Source organism: Jaculus jaculus, chromosome 15 (assembly GCF_020740685.1).
Source record: "Jaculus jaculus isolate mJacJac1 chromosome 15, mJacJac1.mat.Y.cur, whole genome shotgun sequence".
In the NCBI taxonomy this organism is placed as follows: Eukaryota; Metazoa; Chordata; class Mammalia; order Rodentia; family Dipodidae; genus Jaculus; species Jaculus jaculus.
The window spans coordinates 668,295-694,065 of NC_059116.1; the positions used below are offsets into that span (position 1 = coordinate 668,295).

The 25,771-nt window shown below is 35.3% G+C and overlaps 1 protein-coding gene across 2 annotated transcripts in view; it reads left to right on the forward strand.

Moving 5' to 3' along the window:
• Rab27b (RAB27B, member RAS oncogene family) overlaps window positions 1-25,771 on the forward strand; it is a 184,935-nt gene that overhangs the window by 124,350 nt on the left and 34,814 nt on the right. Inside the window, exon 2 of one of the 2 annotated variants that reach the window (XM_004654750.2) lies at window positions 8,291-8,360. The exons of the other annotated variant lie outside the window; for it this stretch is intronic. The gene's annotated coding sequence lies outside the window, so the exon portion shown is untranslated. The remainder of the gene's footprint in view (window positions 1-8,290; window positions 8,361-25,771) is intronic. 2 annotated transcript variants of the gene reach the window in all.

The window sequence follows — 25,771 nt, forward strand, 5'->3', positions numbered from 1 at the left end:
ATAATTTAAAAATTGAGAAATTGCAAACCAATAACAGTTTGTCTTTCCTTAATGACAAAAACATATCCTGTTTGTTATGATGAGTAAAATGATATCTGGCATTTCCCATGCCAACAGGCTTAGTGATGCTATCAAGTATCAATTAAGGTTAGATGCCTCATGACAAAGGACTTCTATCTAATCAATAGCCCGAAATCAAATCTAATTGATTAATTATGGAAAATTTTATTCTTGTTTTTTTCTTTGTATAATTTATTTGGTACTGGTTTTCCACATATACCTTATTTATATCCAAATAATAATCATGATGGTGAAAATTAGAAAATGAAATAATCTCACTTATTTATAAGAAAGGATATCTAAGTAATTTCTTGTTTATGCTACCATAATGGAAGTCCAAGTCAGACAACTATTGAAATTCCTAGGGATATTTTGTGGATTTTTCTTTGTAGAACCATTGAGGTACTTAATCAAATGTATTGACAAAGTTTCCAGTATCATTTTATTTTTATTTTTATTTTTATTTATTTTTATTTGTTTGAGAGCGACAGACAGAGAGAAAGACAGAGGGAGAGAGAGAGAATGGGCGCGCCAGGGCTTCCAGCCTCTGCAAACGAACTCCAGACACGTGCGCCCACTTGTGCATCTGGCTAACGTGGGACCTGGGGAACTGAGCCTCGAACCGGGGTCCTTAGGCTTCACAGGCAAGCGCTTAACCGCTAAGCCATCTCTCCAGCCCTCCAGTATCATTTTGAGGGAATAAAGTTTTAAAATTATTTTTCAAAAAGATATCTGTAAAGCTATACGCTTAAAAGAAAATGTGAATAGATATTTTCAGCTAATCTTTGAGCACAACCTTGTTTCTCAGGACATCCTCACATCCTTTAGAACTTAGAAGATTATATGGAGACAGACTAAGTAATAACTATACACATCAGTAGGGTAGGTAAAAATCTTTTTCCTGTGTGTCATGACAGAAATCAAAACATTGGCTAAAATATAAGATTCCCATTGCTGATGGATTTTTATCTATCTTTACTCTCAAGAACCAAATGCTTATTTAAATTAATTATTTTTAGCTGGGGAGGATACCAAAACTATCAAATATAAGTATTTTTTCAACTTTCTTAAAATACTCTTTTTATTTAATGAGCAAACATATGAAATTTCCAAAAAGATGGAATTTGTCTTTCTAATTAATTTTTACAGTTGTCTCTGGGTATTGTGTCAGGAAAAGACTGAACTTGACTAGTGTTGATAGTAAAAACCTCTCTGGCAATTGAAGTTCATGAAATCATAAAAATCAATTTGTGCCTGGTGGAACTTATATTTATTAAGGATTTAGGTGGTCATAACAAACCTGTAACTCTAGATTTTTCAGTAAAACTCATTTGGCTTTTAGTCAGGGTAAATTAACCTCTATTAAGAAGATGCTTCTGAGCCATTATAAAATGAACTTACATTTAAGTTGTTTCTATAATTTTGTCAGAGATGAATTTGGACTTTCATCTTCCTTTTTCTAGTTCTCAAGGGACTGTGGTTATATTAATCACATTGAGCAACTAGCTGAGCAATTGATTACCTGTCAAAAGAATGGGAACATTTAAGCCACACTGGTGTGGACCTGCTGCATATCAGCAGGGTCAGAAAATCAATCTCGAACTATTATAAAAGAAAGCAGAGAAAATTGGCTGATTTGGATAACAAACACATTCTAAACTTCAGCTCAATATACTTGATTTTAACACTTAAAATACCACGAAGTAAAGGATAACTGTATTCTTCTAAAACATAAAATATCAATGCAAATTTAAAACTAAAACATGTAACTTGAAAGAACAAGGGGAAGATAAAATGAAAACACTATCAGCTATTTTAAAATTTACTTATTCTTATTTATGGAATACTTTTATTATAACCACTCTTGGGTAGCTAGAATACAGGAGGAAATTTATCATTCCAAACAGGCTGAATCCTACCTTAAACTCAGACAAGTGTATCAAGGCATTTTAATTTTAATTTTAATTTCTTCAAGTTTGGCTGAGCTGGAGTTATACATTTTTCTTCTTTCAGATAATAAAGTTTAGGATAGTCAATTTACAAAAAATATGAATGTTTTAGTCAACAGTCTGCATAAGGGCAGAAAGAATAAGATCCCAAGAACAAGAAGAAAAGTCATTCTAAAATGATGTATGACTATATGAAACAGAAGAGTTCACCATTAACCAGGGTAGGGTCTAAGATAATAGAGGTGTATCTTTAAGAACTGAGTCAAAGTAATGATTAAAGAAGGATGTATAATTGTGGTTTGTGTATGCATATCCTTTACAGGGCTAAACTGTGGAGCAGATGCTGAATGAGCCATCAACTGTGACAAATGATTGTGAATTAAATACCTCCAGAGCTTAGGAGTGCCTATAATTCTAATATTTTACCAAATGAAAGATCTATGAGATTTCACTAATGTTGGATGCAAGGACAGACACAAAATGGTTGAATATTTATTTCATATGCTAGTTTTAGTTTAGATGCTGTTTACCCAGCAGGTCCCTGAGAACCCATGCTGCTTCATCCTAATGGACTAGGGTGATCTGCTCATTAAAACCCACAGACTTATGTTGCTCTTTACCTTTGTCACCTACCAACTGTTGCCTCATGATTATCTTTATGCTGGTGCTGATATGGAAAGGAAGGCAGGGTAGAATGGGAGTGAGTCCTCTAAGTTTAATAATGTTTATCTTCACGAATGCTAGAAAGATGAATTGTCCCTTAGGAACTATTAGTGCTTTTACTAACAATTAGAACGAAACTCATGTATTAGCCTACTTTCCTTAGCTAACTAGCTTTATGGAACCTGGCCACATGGCCTGATATACTTGGCTGAGTTTAGGGTAGGATTCAACCTGTTTGGAATGATAAATTTCCTCTTGGATTCTAGCTACTCAAGAGTAGTTATAATAAAAGTATGCCTTAAATAAGAAAAAGTTAATTTTGAAATACCTGTTACTGTTTTATTTTTATATTCCCCTTGTTTTTTCAAGTTATATTATAAAGGACTCAAGACTCAGTTATGCTAATGTTGGAAATATGCAGGTACTTGGCTATTCCCCTTGGAGGAACTGGCATTTCTTGTCTTTGCTCTGACTGTCCCCATATTTTTCCCTACAGTTACCAAAGTGTACCTCTTACCAGTTCCCTGCATGTAGGCACTCCCTTCTACTTACAAATATGATATTCTAAATGTTAATGGGCTATGATAATATTAATTTCAGAAAATATAGAGAATGATTGCTGAATGTGTATTTGAAAATTTGCCTATTCAGCAAAAATTTATGGGCAATACCCAAATCCATATTCATGTTCTTGCTTCAGTCATTTTTAGACTTTCACAATCATGAGAAAAATTTGAGTTTTCTAACTTACAAATTCTCAGCTAGCTCACACAAGTAGGTGCAATACGTTTTTGTTACAGCTCTCCTATTACAAATAATTGTTATTTCATGGTGTATCAAATGTCATATTGTTAAAAAAGTATATGTTCCAGGTACTACTGCTGTTTTCTTATTCTGTGAAGACATTTTTAATGCTCTTTTAAAGATTAATTATTTATTTATTTGCAAGGAGAGAGAGAGGGAGAAAAAGAATGGATGAGAATGGACATACCAGCGCATCTAGACACTGCAAACTCCACATACATGTGCCACTCTATGCATCTGGCTTTCTAGGTACTTGGAATAAAACTCAGTTCCTTAGGCTTTGCAGACAAGTGCCTTAACCACTGAGCAATCTGTCCAGCCCTTATGAAGACATTTTATAGGGATCTAAAGCTCTAAATCTTTCTGGAATTCTGACATAAAAATACAATTCTATCAGGCATGTTATGCTAGCATTTATATTCTAGAGAACTGATGAAATTATTCTCATAGTAGAAATACCCAGTCGCCTGAGAAATAGGAGTGGACACATGTTTGAGCAGGCTATTTCTCTCTAAAAGCACTGTCAAATATGGATTCTGCGTGCAGCCCTGAAAAATGAGGAAGGCTATAGTCTCCAATAATCATGGGTAGATCTGATGAAGAACGTGTTAATTCAAAATATCATGTACATTCTGAAAATAGACATAACTGAAAATTCCTCTTCCAAGTTGTTCACTCTTAAATGTCCTTACCCATTTTTATTAATTCATTCTAGCATTGAACCTAATGATTTCTCATATAATGTGGAGGCAGGTACAAAATGTATGTTTAAATACTATAAAAAGAAGTGGTAGGAAAACAGAGGATTGAAGTATAGCTTATAAACTTACTGATGTCTTTTTGTGCATATCCTATGAATTGATTGCCCAAATAAATGAGCTTAATATATTTAGATTTTTCAAGTTTAGTTATTAATCAAACTCCTAGGAACATGTTTAAACACAAATACTTGCAGCTACCTCATAACTCTGCATTATTAGTAATTTTTATATTAACTCTTGAACCTTCAACAAATGAAATATGGAGTGGGGAAAATCTGTGGAAGTTATTCAGACATACATATAAATATATTATATTATTTCCCTAATCTATAGAATTGGTGGCATTTTGGGAAAATAGGATGCTGACCTAATAGGTAGGAGTTAAGAACACTAAGCAGAAAAATTTTAACTACCATGTTAACAAAAGTTATGTATCTAATTCCCTATTTTATAAAATTTCCAAGAGTAAACAAAAACTTGATTCAATTAGATAAAACAAATACAATTAAATGGAAATGCAATTTGATTTTTTGGAGATAATATGAGTTTGAATCAGAGTTAGTACAAGCTGTACCTAAGCAGAGCATAATACATTCTGGAAAAATATCTTCTAAATCAAATATATGAAGATGTCCACAAATACCATGAAATGGTGAGGGAGTGGAAGTAAGAGATATGAAAATTCATTATTAGTTGTTGCATATTAGGTATAATTTTTTTTTGTTTTTTTGAGGTAGGGTCTCATTCTGGTCCAGGCTGACCTGGAATTCACTATGGAGTCTCAGGATGGCCTTGAACTCACAGCAATCCTCCTACCTCTGCATCCTGAGTGCTGGGATTAAAGGCATGTGCCACCACACCCAGCTTTAGACATAATTTTTGACAAACATGTTGTATATTTTATTCTTTAATGTTCTTTCAAAGAAAGTTTTCACTTTGCTAAGGAACACATGAGAAAATCAGAGGACTAGTCATGCTATGGAGTAAACACTGCCCCACACTGATAGTGGTTGTCGCATGTGGAGCCCTTGCTGGCCAAGAAGCACGTCAGAAGCATAGTTCCAAATGTTTATTACAGAATCATCCATTAAGAGGCCTGAATAAGAAACCTGATAATACCTATTTAGAAGTGTTAGTATGTCACAGGACAAAGGACACAGCTTGTACATGGGAAAGCCAAGGCCAGCTTCAATCTTGTTTTGTCTTATTTTAGTTCATAGCAACTAGAAAGGGTTATAACAGATCGGTTACCTGCCTATGAACCACTCCAAACCTGTTCTATAGAAGAAGGAGCCTTAGAAAGAAAGCACATATACACCAAAATAGATTTTGGAGAAATCTTTTTTAAAAAAATCATTCACAGTAGAAAACTAAATCGTCTTTATCATGCTCCTGTCTCTGATAAGCAATAAAAGTAATATTGGTTTGATAGGCCAAGTGGTATCCTGCTTTCTGACAAATATTTACTCATACCTTTAAAGTAATAATTAGCTAAAAGTAGGCTTGAGTTAAAAGTGTACTCTAACAAGTCAGATAATTTGTGATTTAGCAAAATGTTTTCACACAAAACTATAAGTCATTTTTTATATTAAGACTTTCAACTCTGAAGGATGATTAACAAACTCCAAGATTATTTCACTTTGCACCAATCCAAATGTATTAAGGTCAGTTTTCCTGTCTTGAAAAGCATTTAGTAAGGAACTTGTCTAAAAAGCAAATTCCATTTTCCCTAAATATGGTCATATTTTCATAAATGGCATGTAGAAACAGCTTTCCTGGAAAAAAACATGGTACAATGTATGCTATGTCTTTTACTTAAAAATAAGAAAGGAAGGAAGGGGGGGTGGGATTGACTTGTGTGCTATGTTCAATAGTGAAGTGACGGATATTGGTATATAAAAGTTCTTATTCATTGTTTTTCTTTTCGTATTGCCCTTTTATGCCTAATTTTCTGACCTTTTAGAAATATGTGTTATGGAAGATACTGTGTTGTATTTAACACACATGCTACAGATTCTGACAGACCTGGATTCAAACCTTAGCCCTGCCTTTAGCTATATGGTCTTGAGCAAACAATTTACCCTTTATGAATTTCAGCATTTTTTAATTTGTAAAATCCCCAAGGATTCTTGTGAGAATTAAATTAACTAGTATATGCAAAGTGCTTAGCATAATAACAACTTAGTGAGATGCTGTTAATATTTATTTGTATTATGCTCTGGCAACTCAACAAGATTATTAATATTAATTTTGCTTATGTCCAGTTACCCAGAGTACAATAAAATAAAGTATTTGAATAAATTTCAATCAGTTTTATTTTCTAAGTATTATCACGTATGTTAGTTTTGGCTTGCTACATCATTTTTAGTCCTTTTTAGAAATTATTTTAAACTTTATAATATTATTTAAAATATGTAACATATTCATGTGGTTCAAAATACAAAATGCACAAAAATTGGACAATAAAAAGGCTAGTTTCCTTTTTTGTCTCCTCTGAGTCATTCTCCATACACTTTTAAAATTTATGTTATATATATATAATTAAACAATTAGATACATGTATTCTTTTGTATAAGAATTGTCATGTTTCTTTGGATTGCCAAATAGAATATAGGATACCCAGTTTAATTGGGGACACACTTACTTTAGAAAATTAGCTGTTTTATCTAAAATTTAAACTCATCTGGATTTTCTAAATTTTGTTTGTTAGATCTGTCATTCCTCAATTACTATTCACATTGTTTTTATCTTGACTTATTTTGGGGTTTCCCCTCAATACATTGGGATCATTTAGGGTAGTTTTAAAACTTGTCATGGGACTGGAGAGATGGCTTAGCAGTTAAGGCACTTGCCTGAAGTGTCTAATGACCCAGGTTTAATTCCCCAGGATCCATGTAAACCAAGTCACACCCTTTAGACCCATCTCATCAGATGCCTTAAAGGTTAAAATATTGCAACAATAGTTTTATTTTTTTTAAATTTTATTTATTTGAGAGAGAGAGGAAGAAAGAGAGCCATTGCAAATAAATTCCAGGTGCATGCACCATTTTGTGTATCTGAATTATGTGGGTTCTGGGGAATCAAACCTGGGTTCTTTGGATTTGGAGGCAAGCATCTTAACTGTTAAGCCATCTGCCAATCCCTTGCAACAGTGTTTTTAAAGCAATGGTTATCTTCAACTGAAAAACAATTTGCACATGCATACATAAATGCACCCATTTTAAGTTTATGGTTCAGTGAATGTTAACAAATGTACATGCCTGTTTGTATTTAGTATGTTTAGCAATTATTTAAACATCAGTTTTTATGTTGGAACCTGTTTAGCTTAAGCATGTTTTATGCCACTTCTTTTTTTCATAGGACATGAATTTTCTTTAAGTGTTCCAGACATTTTTAAGTGATTAATGACAGAGTTCTTTACTGTATTACAGTTTGTTTAGTGTATAAACAAGAAATATAATTAATGAATGTTCATTATTATATTTATAACAAAAACACAAAGATTGAAAGGAAATATATCCATAATATAATGAAGTACTGAAACAAAGAAACTGAATTAATATGATAGGAGTGGGTTTCTTGTTCCTGCAATTTTCAAATATCTTCTTTTTCCTTTCCTTTTTTTTGTTCTTTTTTTTTTTTGATTTTTCGAGGTAGGGTCTCACTCTGGCTCAGGCTGACCTGGAATTCACTGTGTAGTCTCAGGGTGGCCTCGAACTCACGGCAATCCTCCTACCTCTGCCTCCCGAGTGCTGGGATTCAAGGCGTGCCCCACCACGCGCTCGGCTTTTCTTTTCTTTTTTTTTAAAAAAATATTTATTTGTAAGAAGACAGACAGACAGAGAGAGAGAGAGAGAGAGAGAGAGAGAGAGAGAAAGAATATGAGCCAGCCAGGGCAACTTGCCAATGCAAATGCACTCCAGATGTATGTACTACTTTGTGCACTGAGCTTTATGTGGGTACTTGGAATTTGAACTTAAAAAACAGACTTTGCGAGCAAGTACCTTTAACCACTTTAACCATAACCCAGTATCTTTGTTCTTTTCCTTTAAGCGTGTTTGCAGAGACAGACCACAAAAATCAATGGTGTTTCTATAACAGAGAACAGTGTGCATGTTTCCAGGTAATTTTCTGATATTGATATATTTCAGTAAGCTTGAATCATTGAGAGAGGAGAAAAGAAACTTATCTAGTTTTATTTGTCTCCATATTTTCAGCAAATAAAAAAACTCTAACATATAACTAATTTTCAGTAAGTACTTATTGAATTGTTTTGATAGTCTATTTGAAAAGTGAGCATATGGTATGTTCAATAGTTTGGAAATGTGGGCACATTAATGAAGCATAAGAGGTCAGTGACCATAGAGCTGTGGAAGGATTTTAGATTCTTTTAATTCAGATAATCTTAGCTTACTTAAAAGCATCTAGAGAAGGTTGAGTAAATTCATAATCCAAATGGCAAAAAAGTAGATGAAAATACACTCTAAGTTTCAATAATATCATAAAATAGAGTTAGTGATGCTTGGGAGTCTATGACAAACTGAAGACCAACTTAAAACAAATCCATGAAACCACATTTTGCATGATACCAGTTCTTAGGAATTGGGTGTGGGCCTAGAATCCAAAGGACAGTGCTGCAACAGCAACAAAGAAATTGCAAGTTTTCTTAAGGAAAATTAGAGCTTTCTCTAAGCACTGTGAAAGAAGAGGAATGCAAAGTAGGTTAACATTTTGATGTTTTGTTAGTCTAACAATTCATTGAAGATTTTTTTTTAAATTTAATTTATAAGTTTTCTTTTCAGTAAATACAGGCAGTTTGGTACCATCCATGATCTACCCCCTCCCAATGGACCCTCCTTGTTGATGTAAATGGAGTGCATTGTGGAGTTAGCCCACAGTTATTGGTACGATAAATGTCTCTGCATATCATGACCCAACATGTGACTCCGACATTCTTTCCGCCCACTCTTCCACAAAATTTCCCTGAGCCATGTTGGGTTCATTTTTGGTCTGCTTCAGTGCTGAGATGTTGGGGGCCTCTGAGGCTCTGGCTCTCTGATTTGGTAGGAGTTGATTTTTCTCTGTGTTGGTCTCCTTCCCCTTTGTGCTGGTATCTGGTTCATCAGGAAAACAGCACCCTTGCTTGTTTCGCCAATTTTCCTTAGTTTCAGTTGGGCCCCTTTTGAGGTATGTTGGGGCAGCTCTCTCCTTAGGATCTGCGTCTATCTGAAAAGGAGAAGCAGATTCTCCAATGGAGAGTAAGTTAGCACCCAGAAAATTGAGATAACATTTACTTTTTTGATAGAGAGTTTAATAGGTGTAGGCCCTCTTGTACCCCATGATTGATGGTAGCTTGATATTGGAGAGTGGGCTTATGTTTGGGTATTTCAGATAGTATCAAGACCATGTATGCCCAACCATTCTGTATGTTCCCATATTGGTTACCATTATGCACCTTTGGTTGAATGATTAAATGCTATCTGCTTGAGAAATGTGTCATTCTTGTCAAGAGTCTTAAGAGTTCCCACTTTGCCTAGCTCATACCTTACAGTATCTCACCCATAATGTCTTTATCTCACTTCATCCATTTCAGCCTGCTTTCATTCTTTTTTTGTAGCTTTCTGCTATAGCTTTTTTTTTTTTTTTTACATGGATGAGCTATTAAAGCTTGTATGTCTTTATATATTCTAGTTGGCTGTTTTGATAATACTCCTTTACTATCACTTCATGAAATTGCATTGCAGCACATAGTTTTAGACTTAACTAGTAAGAGTGCAGATTGTAATAGTTTCCATTAAATGCCACTGGTAAAGGACAGAACAGGTTCCCATGTTAATTATTAACAATAGCTTTTAGACTCTGAAGAGTTCAATAAATGTATATTGAGACTGGTTATAATGCAAATATTTAGAATTTAATATAACTTATCTATGGGTTCAACTTAGAACAAAATTGTGGCGGGGTGACAGGGGCTTGACTTTGGAACTCTCTGCCTCCATATACTTATTTTAAGTGGCCCTTTATTTGCCCATCAATCTTATTCTAATTATTTAGGAATTTCATAAATATAAGTATTCTAGCTCCAACCCTCTTTCTTTTCATTGTCTATTCAACATAGTTTGTCCTTCCTGTTAATAGGAACTGTGAAGACTGAAATTTGCCTTGGGACACTTGAGTGATTATGGGAGACAGTGAGTTAATGAGTTTGTCAAATCCACACAACTGAGAGAAAGTAGTTAATATATTCCAACTGTGGTGACTTCTTGCCCTAATGTAGTTCACATTGCTTTTTGTCTACAGCCACATTATGTATGTCTATTTCATGAACATTTTAGGCCAAGTAGCTCAAAGCTAAGCTAAAGGCCAGAGAAGTTTTTCAGTGTACCTCAGAAAAATGTTCACTGAGGCTAATTTTAAAGATCACTATGGGAAGAGAATATAGGGAAATACAAGAGATATTTATCAGTCCTCACAAAAGGGAGTCAACATAACCTATGTTTTAAAAATATGTAGCAATTAAAAAAAATCACGTGAGGGCTGGAGAGATGGCTTAGTGGTTAAGCGCTTGCCTGTGAAGCCTAAGGACCCTGGTTCGAGGCTCAGTTCCCCAGGTCCCACGTTAGCCAGATGCACAAGGGGGCGCACGCATCTGGAGTTCGTTTGCAGAGGCTGGAAGCCCTGGTGCGCCCATTCCCTCTTTCTCCCTCTATCTGTCTTTCTCTCTGTGTCTGTCGCTCTCAAATAAATAAATTAAAAAAAAATTAAAAAAAAAATCACATGAAGTAAATGTAAAATCTACTCTCTGGTCTCTAATAGAGGCTCTAGCAGCTCAGTATAGCTGAAGTCTCTCCACAGGTAGACCCTCCTCGAGTCCAGACCATTTCTGAGCATCAGAAGTCAGAGGTTCAAGACCAAAGGGAAGAGCAATGGCCCAATACAAGCTGTATGTTTTGCCTGTAATGTGAACTGATTATATCTCATGATGAGAACTTTTCCTTGAGTTTTCCTGAAGGGCCTTTTTTTTTTTTTTTTTTTTTACATATTTAAAGCATGATTCTTGCTTTCATTTGAAGTACAGATTATTTGTATTACACAGCATTAACACTTGACGCCCAACATGATATTATCCACTAACAGCCTTGCATATGGACAGAAGTGAGGATTTGAGCCAGTGGTTCTCTTCAGTGGGATTCTCTTTTGAATAACCTCACTTAAGGGTTGGAAGATTTTAAGAGCTGCAGGGTTGGTAAAGTTTCCTGAGACATAACCCACCCTACAGAGATTGATTGAAGCCTTAATTACCCCACACTGAACACTAGTAATCCCTCCCAGGAGACAAGAGATATATGATTATATACCATGTAAAATTAATTAATTAATTCAAAATAAAACCTCTCAGCTTGGTGTGTCTGCACATGTCTAGAATTCTAGTATTTGGAAGAGTAAAACAGAAAAGCCACAAGATTAAGGCTAATCTGAGATACATAGGGAGAATTTTTCTCCAAAACAAAACAAAACAAAACACACAATATGATTGCTCTTCTACTTTGGATCATATACATAGAACTATTTTCAGTTTGTATACTTCATAAAAATCTATGTTGTATGTATGTATTTCTAGTTTTACAAACTTTCAAACTAGGAATATCATCATAAAAGATCAAGAGAATACTGGTTTTTAGGAAGTACATCAGAAGTATAGTGATATTCAAGTTTTTTCTGTGCCTGTATGTATACGTGTCCATATGTTCATGTTTGTGCATTCATGAATCCACATATGCACTCATGTGCAGACAAGTTTGTAGGCTTGCATGCATCTGTATTCATTATGACTATGCTCATCTGTGACAGCCAATACTGGTATAGCCTAGTCAAGGCTCCTTTCTTGAAAAAAAACCTATGTCTTCATCAATCTTTATGGTTTATATTATTTGTACTGCTTATGAATATGCAAACCATTTACATTATAATATTATTTTATTTTCTGACATATTGTGCTATTAGACACAAACACATGGATGTTTATAGTCTCTTATTTTATATGCTTGGAATTTACATTCCTGAGATATAATGTGCAAGCTTCTAGTTTTTGTAACTATGTTTCCTTTGAAATAATATAATTTACCAAAATAGATAATATGATCTGCTAAAACAGATTCCAGCAGAAAGAACTTGACTTTAGCTGGAAGGAAATGCTTACTTATGAAGTTATTAGGAACTGATGAAATAGAGTGAGGAAAGAAAGATTTGCATTTTCTCCTTTGAAAACTAAAAATGCATGAGCAGAATATTATTAGACATTGGAGGTGTAAATTTACTTCCAAGCATTTCTTTGAGACTCAGAGTTTCAGCAAACTGGAACATGTCAGTGCAACGAATGCATTCTTGGTGGCAGCTTATTGTGATTTCTTCTCATTATCATCATTGCATTAGCCTTTTAGCATTTGATCAATGTGGAAAGCTTTTTTGGTTTTTTTTTTGCCTAAAATATATCAGAAGTTAACATGTCAATCTTGAATGGAAACAAGAGAGATCAACTCCAGAATATCAAGTCTTTTTCTCTAAAATTGGTTTTATAACAAATTATCACTTGTAAGTACTGAATGCTGATTGTGCCGCTGGAGCTCCAAATTGGATCTTCCCCCAACTCCTTCCTTTTCCCTGCCTCCCTCTTTATTTCATTCTTTCTGATTTTCTAATCATCCCCTTTTTTGAAACAGGATTTCACTGTATCCCACTCTGAGCTGGAACCCTGTTGTCTAGGCTGGACTCAAACTCAAGAGATACCTCAGTTTCCTGAGGGCTGAGATTAAGTGTGTGAGCCATCAAGCCTGGCTTATAATTCTTTTTCATCAAGAAGACTCACTTATAGTCATATATATATATATATATATATATACATATATATATATATATATATATATATATATACATATATATATACATATATATATACATATATATGACTGAGAACGAACTCTCCAGTTGGATATACTCTCTTAACTATATATATATATAACAAAAAGTTGGGCAAAAGTGTAACCCACATTCTAAGTAGAAATCTCTTTTTTTTTTTTTTTTTTTTTTAAGAGAAAAAGACTTGTGCATGTGGCTAATGTGGGTCCTGGGGAATCGAGCCTTGAACTGGGGTCTTTAGGCTTCACAGGCAAATGCTTAACCACTAATCCATCTCTCCAGCCCTAGAAACCTCTTTAATAGTGTAATTTCAATACACTATTGTCCTAAAGCCAATCATCAGTTTGGCACTTGAAAGTTAATACTCCAAGAATAACTGACAGGGGAGGCAAATCAGGTTTATTCCAGGGTCCAGCACCTTGAAAAAATGAGGTGACACTATTATCCCCCAAAGATGAGCTTAGGAAAATCAGGCACAGGAAAGTGCCTTAATGGGGAGGAAGGTGGTACAGGACTATCCTTGAGATAAAAGTAAATCTTTATCTTCTGTTGCTAGCCCCTATCATTTTGTGGATAAGCAGATTATCTACTTGCAAGTTAATATTATGCCACTTCCAATGGAAAAAAAAAAGTAGCAAGTCCCCTAGTGACACTTAGATGTTATTCACAGACTATCAGATGTTGTAAGCTGAATAACTAAAAAATATTTACTCATTAGGAGGGTCTTGGGACCAATGTTTATCTAGTTCCTTTTCCTATAAGAGTTGACATTAATTGGAAAAACAAAGACTAAAAATTATCAGGGGCAATTTGCAAAAGAGATATAATAAATATAATAGTATAGTATAGTATAGTTTGATATAAGACACATTGGCATTGCCATTTTGCTGTTATACTGCACACATTTTTAAATATTTCATAATGTTTACCATCCAAGATTTGCTATTAACCAATAAAAAATATATGTTAACTAACTCTAAATTAAGGAATGTAGTAAGACTGAAAACCACACTGCTTGGCTAGCACTTTCCACAGTTAGAAATCTAAGCAGTCTCTGAATGGGGCACCAAGAAGCTTTCTCATCCCTGATTAAACTTTAAAAAGCACCAAACAGCAGGGAAGGTGGTCAGAGCTGTGAGTATCCTGAGGTTAATGATGGCTTTGTTCACCAGGAACAGCTGGGAGTAAAAGCTGACAAAAACCATATTATATTCTATATCAGAAAATGTTAGATGAATTTAACCCATAGCCATTTGATTAGGTTACTGCTAAGAAGTAAACAATGGTCTTATTAGTACTGTAATTATTCATTGTTGACTCTAGCATTTTTAATCAGGACCTGGAATAGTTAAGATAATCTTGTGTTTTGTTAAGTAGAAGTAAAACCAACCTTTTAAAATGTAGGCATGATTTTTCTTTGGGATCTGTGTTCTGAGATTATTGGTGATTTCATTTTAGGATATGACACAGCATATGTTGACTGATTAGTATATTTGAGGTTTTATTATATTGGGCTTGTGTTGAAAAGATTTTCTTATGGCTCCCAATTTCTTGATGAGTCAAGAGTAGAGAGAAATTTATGGTGCCTGGATGCATTTAAGCAGGTATTTTACATACCTGCAACTTCGAATAAAGAACCTGGAAGTACATATCAAGTATTTTACCATGTGTGTGAAAAATGTCCACAATTATACTTTTAAACCTAAGGATACAGGCTTTACAGCCTGTCTCTTACTAGGGTAACCCAGTCAACACTTAACCTTGATTATGCAGCTTCATCAGCTAGTGCCGCCAGATCACCTCTTCCATCTAGACAAATGTCCTGTAGTCGGTGGCACTGGGTCCATATAGGACACCAGCACTGGGGTTCTCTTTCCAATTCTCTTTTCTCCCTTGGGACCATCAGGCTCCAGCACGACTTGTACCTCCTCTATAAAATTCTCTTTCCTCACCACACTGCATCCCTGTAGAATTTTTCTGTCTCCTCTGTGCTCCTAACAGGTTTAGAGCTCTAAATTTTCTGGGGTTAGAAGGCATGCCAAGTAAAGAACTGATGAAAAGATTCTGCTCATCAAAGATTAAGAAATGTATGTTTTGGCTTCTTTAGTTCAACTTCAAATATACATATTTCATAAATAAATTTTAAGTTAAAAATTTTTGATTAGGGCTGGAGAGATGGCTTAGCGGTTAAGCGCTTGCCTGTGAAGTCTAAGGACTCGGGTTTCGAGGCTCGATTTCCCCAGGACCCCCGTTAGCCAGGTGCACAAGGGGGCGCACGCGTCTGGAGTTCGTTTGCAGTGGCTGGAGGCCCTGGCACCCCCATTCTCTCTCTCTCTCTCACTGTCTCTCTCTCTCTGCCTCTTTCTCTGTCTGTTACTCTCAAATAAATAAAAATATTAAAAAAATTTTGATTAATATAAGAATCTGCATAATATAGAGATATCATTGTAAGACAAACATTTTTGTTTTAGTTCTATTTGCAGTGGATATAATATCTCCTCCCTATAGTGGTGATTATTCATAAAATGCTTATAAAAATATCAACTAAACAATGACCCTAAATATTCTCTTCCTAAAAAGTCTGGAAACTTTTTATTAGTCTTAGAATCATATGGATAAATGAATTATTTAAATATGCTTAAATAAGAAAAATTTAATGATAAGCTACTTGTCTTATTTTCATGGCTATCTGCCTATGAATTCACAGATGCCATCTAATTTGGCTTTCTGACTTCTCAGGGGCAGAGCTTGTGGGCAGATATTTTGATTAGCAATGGTTTCTCTCAGATAATGATGCAAAGCATGAGGACTTTGGCATGACTTTCTCAAGGCAGCAGCTGCTAGCAAATGAGCTCAAATTTCAACATTAATAGTCTAATATTTGAAAACTTAGAAAAGCCCTTATTAAACAAACATGTGGAAGGAGTAGGTGGGGAGGATATTGATCCCAGAACACAAAATATTCAGAGGAATCTTTAAGAGAACTGTTATATAACATGGTGGTGGTGGTTAATAATGTATTCTTTACAATTGCTAAAAGACTAAATTTTAAATATTATCAGAAAATAATAATAATTGTGTAAGATAATGCCTATGATACTTAGTTCAATTTCATAATGTGTATACATTTCAAAATAACATATAATAATTTTTGTCATTGAAAAATAAAATATGTAAGGCTAGGGGTGAGTAGTGTTTACTTAGCATTCATGAAGTCCTGCAATCAGCCTCCATCACCACCAAACTAACTACCTAATGAAATATTTTAAAGCCATAAGTATGCTTTTCACTTAAACATAATATTTCTGGGCTGGACAGATAGCTTAGTGGTTAACACACTTGCCTGCAAAGCCTGAGGACCCATGTTTGATTCCCCAGTACCCACATAAAGCCAGATAGACAAAGTGGCACATGCATCTGGAATCCATTTGTAGTGGCTGAGGCCCTGGCACACCCATTTTCTCTGTCTTTCTTCTATATCCCTCTGTTTGCAAATAAGTAAAGAAAAATATTTAAAACAATAAAAATCATTTATCTCTGTATGAAGACATTGCCTAAAAGTATGTTTAAACTTGTATATATAATTTTCTCAATTTTTCCTCTATCATATGACTCTGCCACAAAGAAAGATGTATTGTCCAGTGAATGGAACCTAGTATTTCTCTACTGGGATTAGAATTTATTTGGGTTGGGGATAGGTATGGCGTGGGAATCAGGAAGTTCTAAAAGCAGCTAAACTTGGGAACCACTGAGCAGGAAAAATCCATTTTATAGTCTTCATGATGACCTTGGGGAGGTACAGCCTCTCTGTGTTCTTTCGTTCTTCTAATCTCTCCCATGGGCTTAGAGTTCTCTGTAGCAGTAGAGGGTGTTTTTTTTTTTTTTTTTTTTTTTTCAGTCTTCATTGAAATATATGGGAAAGGTTTGTTCAGAAAACAGCCATGCAGAAGTTTATTTTATTCTCTCTCTCTCAATTTAAAAAAAAAAAGTTTCTTTTCTCTTGCTTCCTAGCTGAAGTCCTGGTTTGAAGAATCCAGGCAAAGCATTTATTTTTTATTTTTATTTTTTTATTAGTTTTCTATTCTGCAAGCACAGGCAGTTTGGTACCATTATTAGGCTCATCCGTGACCTACGCACTCCCCATTGGCCCCTTCTTGTTGAGGTATATGGGTCGTGCATTGTGGAGTTAGCCCACAGTTATTGGTATGATAAATGTCTCTGTATATACCCAACATGTGGCTCTGACATTCTTTCCGCCCCCTCTTCTGCAAAATTTCCCTGAGCCATGTTGGGTTCATTTTTGGTCTGCTTCAGTGATGAGGTGTTGGGGGCCAAAGCATTTTTTAAAGTATAACTTCTTTTGAAAAAAAATGAGTCATGCAGCCCATTTGTAAGACAAGCAGAAAAGCTTTCCAACTCCAGTACTAAAGATTTCAAAAAATTCTCCAATCTTAGTTAATTCAATTCAGACATTTACATAATAATATTATAAGTGTGATGGTTTGATTCAAGGGTCCCCAACAAACTTAGGTGCTCTGAATGCTAGGTTCCCAGCTGATGGATATTTGGAAATTAACACCTCCTGGAGGCAGTGTGCTGTTGGGTGTGGGCTTATGGGTGTTATAGCTGGTGTCCTCTTGCCAGTGTTTGGCACACTCTCCTACTGCTGCTGTCCATCTGATGTTGGTGAGGAAGTGATGTCCATCCTCTGCTCATGCCATTGTTTTCCCCTGCCATCATGTAGCTTCCCCTCAAGTCTGTAAGCCAAAATAGCACCCCCTTTTTTTTTCCCTAACACTACTTTGGTCAGGCGATTTCTGCCAATAATGCAAACCTGACTGCAACAATCAGTAAAATTAAAATGCTTCAGAAGTTTCTCCTAAATTCCAGCGAAACAAAAACTAGAGGAGGGAGTAACTTTTTTGCAGTTGGGGCCATGTTAAGAAAGTTGCACCAATGGTCTTCAGCACAAGAAGAAATCGAACACTGGCTGTGGCCCAAGCTTTGCTGATCACAGGAAAGGAAGTTGCTTTGAAACTGTAACAGGATTAAGTTAGATAAACTGCTTCATTTCTTGGGCAGTTTATTTTTCTGTAGGGCCCAAGTAACTGGAGAGAGAGTTTCAAACTTCTGAGATTCTTTCATCTGTATATGGCCCAAGGTGAACTATGGAGATGGAGAAAACTGTTCCATCTGGCTGCTGTTCTGTCCTGAATGGAGTATTTTAGCTTTAAGTTCTGAGACCTTCTTATAGAGATTCTAAGCAGCCCATCTAGAGAGGCCCTCAGGATTCTCTTTGTATATTTTTCAAGGAAAATCAATCATTAGCCAGGTTTGTGACACAACAGATTAGATCTATGTTCAGTTCTATTCTAGTGTTTAGGTGACATGGCTCAGATAACTGCCCCACCCTGTTGTAACATGGTGACTTTCAGTTAGTCTTCTTAATTGTGAAAACATTTGTATATTTGGCAGAATTATCAGGTTGCTTTGAAATACAAGTATCATCATATAAAAGAAATAGCTTATTGTGATTAATTATACCTACCTTGTAAATTACATAGGTCATTTCCCATAGGTTCAGGTGATTATCTTTCTTTTTTTTCTCAATTTTTAAAACATTTTCCTTGATTATAAAAAAATATCCCATGGTAATACCCTTCTTCCCACTCTCCCCTTTGAAATTACATTCTCCATAATACCCCCTCCCTATCTCAATTATCTCTTTTTTTATTTTGATGTCATGATCTTTTCCACCTCTTATGATCGTCTTGTGTAGGTAGTGTCAGGCACTATAAAGTCATGGATATCCAGGCCATTTTATGTCTGGAGGGAGCACGTTGTAAGGAACCTTTCTTTGGCTCTTACATTCTTTCTGCCACCTCTTCCGCATTAGACCCTGAGCCTTGGAAGGTGTGATTGAGATGTTACTCAGTACTCCAGTGACTTCTTTCCAGCACTATGATTCCTTCTGAGTCATCTCAAGGTCACTGCCATCTGAAAAGAGAGGATTCTCTACCCAAAGTGAGAATAGCGTTAATTTTAGGATATAAATATAAAGAGAAGTGCTTACTGGGCAGTTTGATAAGCATAGTATATACATTTTTCCAGACATCAGCAGATGTTACACCCCTAGGGCTCATGACTACCCCTGTTTTAAGTTTTCAGTATCAGGGACGTATTCCCTCTCATGGAGTGGGCCTCCAGTACAATTGGAGGGCAATTGGTTTCCACCATGACAGACATGCCACTATTGCACCTGTTGGCTCATTTGGCTTGCCTGGCCAATTAAAGGCTTGCAATGTCCACTGTTGAGTATCTTCACTGGTGGTATCTCTTTCTCCCATTGAACTACATGTAGAACGGCTACTTCCAACTTTCTGTCAGCTGGTCTACATGGAGGAGGTTATCAGCTCAGTTCCAGCAGGATTTCTCAGTGGCCTTGCAGCCCAAGTATGTCGAGTCTTCAGTAATATATCTTTCTTTAAATATGTAAAATATTTATTAGTAAATTATAGCATTGGAAATAAATATCTGTAAGTACCTAGTTAGTGGTCCTAGGTCAAAATTGTTTCTAAAATAATTTATTTGTAAAATTATTTATTGGTCATCTCATAATAGTTTTATTGAGATGTACCATATACCATAAAATCCATTCTTTTGCTATGTGTATCTCAGTAGTTTTAGTATACTCACAGAGTTATGCCAATATCACTTTGTAAGTCCAGAATGTTTTCAGTACCACATTCCCAAAAGCCCGTATCCAATATCAGTCACTCATAATTCTTTCTTTCCCCAGCTCCTGGCAAATAGTAATTTTTATTCTGTCTCTTTGTGTTTTTCTTTTCTGAACATTTTATATAAATGGAACCATAAACTATGTGACTTTTTGCTTCTTTCACCTAATATTTTCAAAATGTGTCCATGTTGAAGTGTGTATAAGTACTACATTTCTTTCTCTGATGGAGTAAATTCCACTTAAAGACATACCACATTTGGGTTACATGTTATGTGGATGAACATTTGATTTGTGTCCAATTCAAGTTTATTATGAATAATTCTGCTTCATTCATGCATCAGTTTTTGTGTTGACATGTATTTTCATTTCTCTTGAAGCACCTATTCTTGAATATTCTCCTAGAAGCACCATTTCTAAGTCATATCCTAAGTCTATTTTTAAATTTTGAGGAATTACTAAACTATGAGTCAGTCTGGATGCACTATTTTGCATTCACTACAGAAATATAGGAGGGTTCCATTTTGACACATTATAAGCAACAGATGTTATTGTTGATGCTTGTATTATAATCATCCTAGTGGATATAAAATAGTATGTCATTATGGCTTGGATTGTTCTTAGTGTCTTCCATGACCTTATTGACCATTTGTATATAGTCTTTGAAGAAATACCTATTCAAACATGTTTTCAATTTTTAAAATTCAGTTGCCCTTTTATTTTGAATATAAGCATGTGTGTGTGTGTGTGTGTGTGTGTGTGTGTGTGTATTTTCCCTCCCTTTTATATATATAGGATTTGAAAATAATTTTAGACTGTCTTGAAGGTGTATTTAAATTTTTATACTATTATACTTTTATACTTTTATAGCACAAAAATTTTAAAATCTATTTCTTTTTGTTGTTGTACTTTTGGTGGTGTATCTGAGAAGCCATTGTCTAAGCGAGAGCCAGGAAGATGTATTCTTTATGCTTTGTAAAAATGTCACCATTTCAGTATGACTTAAAAAAAATATTGACAACTTCTATACTTACAGATGGTAAACCATGATATTTCCCTCCCATATACTTACAGACAATAAACCATGATATTTCCCTCCCCTCCCTCATTTTCCCCTTCACAACTTTGCTCTCTATCTTATTCCCTTCCTCTCTCCGTTAGTCTCTCTTTTATTTTGATGTCATTTTCTTTTTCTCCTATTATGAGGGTCTTGTGAAGGTATTGCTAGGTAGGCACTGTTAGGTCATGGGAATCAAGGCTAATTTCAGTTTGCACAGTTGCATTGTAAGGAGTGGTACCCTTCCTTTGGCTCTCGCATTCTTTCTACCACCCTGAGACTTGGAGGATGTGATAGAGATGTTCCAGGTTTGAGCACTCCTCTGTCACTTCTTTTCAGCACTATGCCTCCTTCTGGGTCATCCCAGTGGTCACCACCATCTGAAAAGAGAAGCTTCTCTAACCAAAAGTGAGAGCAGCATTAACATATGAATATAAACATTAGGTGTAATGCTTTCAGAACAGTTTGCTGAGAATAATATGTGCATTTAGCCAGATACAAGCAGGCTTTATACGCCTAAACACATGACCTCCCCTGCCATAGGCTTTTGATTAAGTTTTCAGTCCCAGAAATGTATTCCCTGCCATACAGCAGGCCTCCAGTCCAATTAGAGAGCAGTTGGTTCACCCAGAGCAGAATTTACCTGTTACACCCATTCGGTCATTTGGGCTGTCTGGCCAAACTTGAGGCTTCCAGTGTCAACTGTTTTCACTGCTGATGACTTCTGTCTTCCACAGGGCAGCATGCAGTATAGCTTTTTCCATCTTTCAGTTGGCTGGTCTACAGGGAGAAGGTTTTCAGCTCAGTCCTGGTTTGATTTCTCAGTGACCTTGCAGCCCAGGCATGTGGTGTCTTTAGCAATAGGGTTTTACCATCTGTTACTCATGGGAAACCAAAGGCCTTGGAAATAGCCTATATTGTTTGGAGGCAACAGGGACCTCCCTGGCCAAAACTCTCTGGTAGGTATCCCATCCCTGGCACATAAATTTTCTAGTAGCAATGCATGGTTTCTGGATGTGTCATTATCCAAAAAAGTAGGCTTTCATATGTCTTATTTGGAATATCTTGAATCTTGATTGATCCTTCCCCCACACTTCTCTTACTCAATCCCGTCCCCTGGCCTCACTTAAGCTATTCCACTCCCTGTAATATGTTCTTCTACTTATGTATATACAATATCATCCACTAAAGTCCTTTTTTCTCCTCCCTCCCTTATAGCCTTTTTCCAGCTTACTGGACTCTGCTATTGATTTTTTGGTTCCAGCTAACACACAAGTCTAAACAGTTGTAGCCAGGATCAATATATGGGAAAGGACATGTGATGTTTGGTTTTCTGGGCCTGGATTACCTCACTCAGTATAATCCTTGCCAGACCCATCCTTTTCCAGCAAATTTCATAATTTAATTCTTTACCACTGAATAGAACTCCACTGTGTAAATTTAGCACATCTTTATCATCCATTCATCTGTTGAGGGACATCTAAGCTGGTTCCATTTCCTAGCTATTGTGAATAGAGCAGCAATAAACATGGTTGTACAAGTATCTCTCAGGTAGTGAGAAAAGTCATTAGTATATATGTCTAGGAGTGCTATAGCTGAATCATATGGTAAATTTATTTTTAGCTGTCTGAGAAACATGCACACTGATTTCCACAATGGCTGTAACAGACTACATTCCCCTTTTTCCACATCCTTGCTAACATTTATTGTCATTTTTTTCTTGACAATAGCCATTCTGACAAGAATGAGACGTAAAATAGTTTTAATTTACATTTCCCTGATGCCTAATGATGTAGAATACTTTTTTAGATGTTTATATGCCATCTATATTTCTTCTACTGAGAACTCTGTATTTAGTTCCATAGCCCATTTTTTAAATGGGTTGCTTGATTTCTTATTGTTATGTTTTTTGAGTTCTTTGAATATTCTGTATATTAATCTTCTGTCAGATGTATAGCTGGCAAAGATTTTCTCACATTCTGCAGGTCATTTCTTTGCTGTCCAAAAGCTTTTTGATTTCATGATATCCCAGTGGTTGATTAGTGGTTTTATTTCCCGAGCAATTGGGGTTACATTCAGAAAGTCATTACCTATGCCAATATGTTGAAACGTTTCCCCTACCATTTCCTCTAGCAATTTCACAGCTTCAGGTCTTATATTGAGGTCCTTGATCCATTTGGACTCGATTCTTGTGCATGGAGAAAGACAAGGATCTATTTTTATCTTTCTATATGTAGATATCCAGTTTTCCCAGAAGCACTTGTTGAAGAGGCTTTCTTTCTCCCAGTGGATATTTTTGGCATTTTAGTAAAAATCAGATGGCTCTAGCAGCCTGGATTAACATCTGGATCCTCTATTCTATTCCATCAATCTACATGTTTGTCTTTGTGCCAGTACCATGCTGTTTTTGTTACTATAGCTTTGTAATATAGGTTAAAATCATGTATAGTGATATTTCCAGCCTAATTTTTGTTGCTCAAAATTGTTTTGGCTATTTGATGTTTTTTTTTGTGCTTCCAAATGAATTTTAGCATTGCCTTTTCTATTTCTTTGAAGAATGCCATTGGAATTTTAATGGGGATTGCATTAAATGTGTAGATTGCTTTTGGTAATATTGACATTTTCACAACATTGATTCTTCCAATCCAAGAACATGAGATGTCTTTCCATTTCCTAGTGCCTTCTGCAATTTCTCACCTGAGTGTTTTAAAGTTCTCATTGTAGAGATACTTCACTTCTTTGGTTAAGTTTATTCCAAGGTACTTTATTTTTTTTGAGGATATTGTGAATGGGAGAGTCCCTGATTTCATCCTCCACATGTTTGTTGTTAGTATATAGGAAAGCTACTGGTTTCTGTGTGCTTATTTTGTACCCTGCTATGTTGCTAAAAGAGTTTGTCAGCTCTAACAATTTGCTGATAGAATCTTTAGGGTCCTTTATGTATAGAATCATATCATCTGCAAATAATGATAATTTGATCTCTTCCTTTCCAATTTTATCCCTTTTATGAGTGTCTCTTGCCTTATTGCTATAGCTAAGACTTTCAGTACTATATTAAATAAGAGTGGGAGGAGTGGAAACCCTTGTCTTGTGCCTGAATTTAGTGGAAAAGCTTCAAGTTTTTCCAATTTAGCATTTTATTGGTTGTAGGTTTGTCATAAATAGCTTTTATTATGTTGAGATATGTTCCTTCCATTTCCAGTTTCTGTAGCACTTTTACCATGAAGTGTTGTTGAATTTTACCAAATTCCTTTTCTGAATCTATTGAGATGATCAAGTGACTTTTTGTCCTCTAGTCCACTTACATAGTGTATTACATTTATCAATTTGCATATGTTGAACTATCCCTTCATTTCTGGGATGAAGCCTACTTTGTTGGGGTGAATAATCTTTCTGATATGTTCTTGTTTTCTGATTCCCAATATATTTTTGAGAATTTTTGCATCTATGTTCAATAGGGAGTTTGGTCTGTAATTTTATTTTAGTTTTTTGTTCTGTCTTTGTCTGGTTTTGGTATCAGGGTGATGTTGGCTTCATGGAAAGAATTGGGTATAATTCCTTCATTTTCTACTTTATGGAAAAGTTTGAGAAGCAGTGGTGTTAGTTCTTCCATGAAGGTCTGGTAAAATTCACCAGTGAATCCATCTGGGCCTGGGCTAGTTTAGTTTGGAGACTTTTTATACCTGCTTGGGTCTCTGTACTTGTAATAGGTCTATTTAATTGGTTTATCTAATCTTTATTTAATTTTGGTAGCTCATATGAATCAAGGAAACCATCCCTTTCTTTCAGATTTTCAAACTTAGTGGCACATATAATCTTAAAGTATGTCCTTATGATTTTCTGAATTTCTTTGGTATCTGTTGTAATGGTGTCTTTTCGTCTCTAATTTTATTAATTTTTGTTTCTTTTCTCTTTCTTCTTGTCAGATTTGCTAAGGATTAATCAATCTTGTTTAGCCTTTCAAAGAACCAACTTGTTGTTTCATTGATTCTTTTGATTGTTATTTTTTAATTTTGTTTCTATTTCATTAATTTCTGCTCTAGTCTTCATTATTTCTTCCCATCTACTGATTTTTGGTTTGTCTTCTTCTTTTTCCAAGGCCTTAAGGTGAAGTATTAAATTGTTTAGTTGTGAACTCTCTTGTTTTTCTCTTTGTTGGACTGTATTAGTCTCCCACCTGGTCTTTTAGTTTAGATAATCTGTTCTCTCCTCCATCTATTCTAGTGGTGATTCTTTCTACAAAGTTTGCTTTTTTTTTTTTTTTTGACTGTGTTTTTCAGAGCTAGAATTTCTGCCTGGATTTTCTTCTGTATTTCTATTTCCTTACTCATGTCTTGTAATGACCTCCTTATTTCATTAAGCTGGTTTCCTGAGTTCTCTTGAAATTCCTCCAGAAGTTTGTTTTCTTATTTAATTCCTTTGTTTTCTTCTCTGATTCCTTTGAGTACAGATAAAAATCATTTTTTAAAAAAATCTTTGTCAGGCATTTCACCAAAAAAATCTTATTTGGGGCCATTTCTGATGGATTTACAATTTTTGGTGGGGTTGTATTGTCTTGATTCTTTTGTTTCTTGTATTATAATGTGATTTTTGCATTCTGAGTTGATTTGATGCTTGGGTTTTCTAATAATCTGTGGTGCTTTTATATTTGGAAATCCCATTTTATGTAACTTCAGAGTAGGAGCTTAAGGTGCCAAGTGTAGATCTTATACGTCAATATAACCACAGAAATAATTCTAGGTGTTGAGTTTGCCTGCAATTCAAGTATTCTAATGGGCTAGGTGGCGCAATTAACTGGAAAATTCTAAAATTCAACTGAGCAATA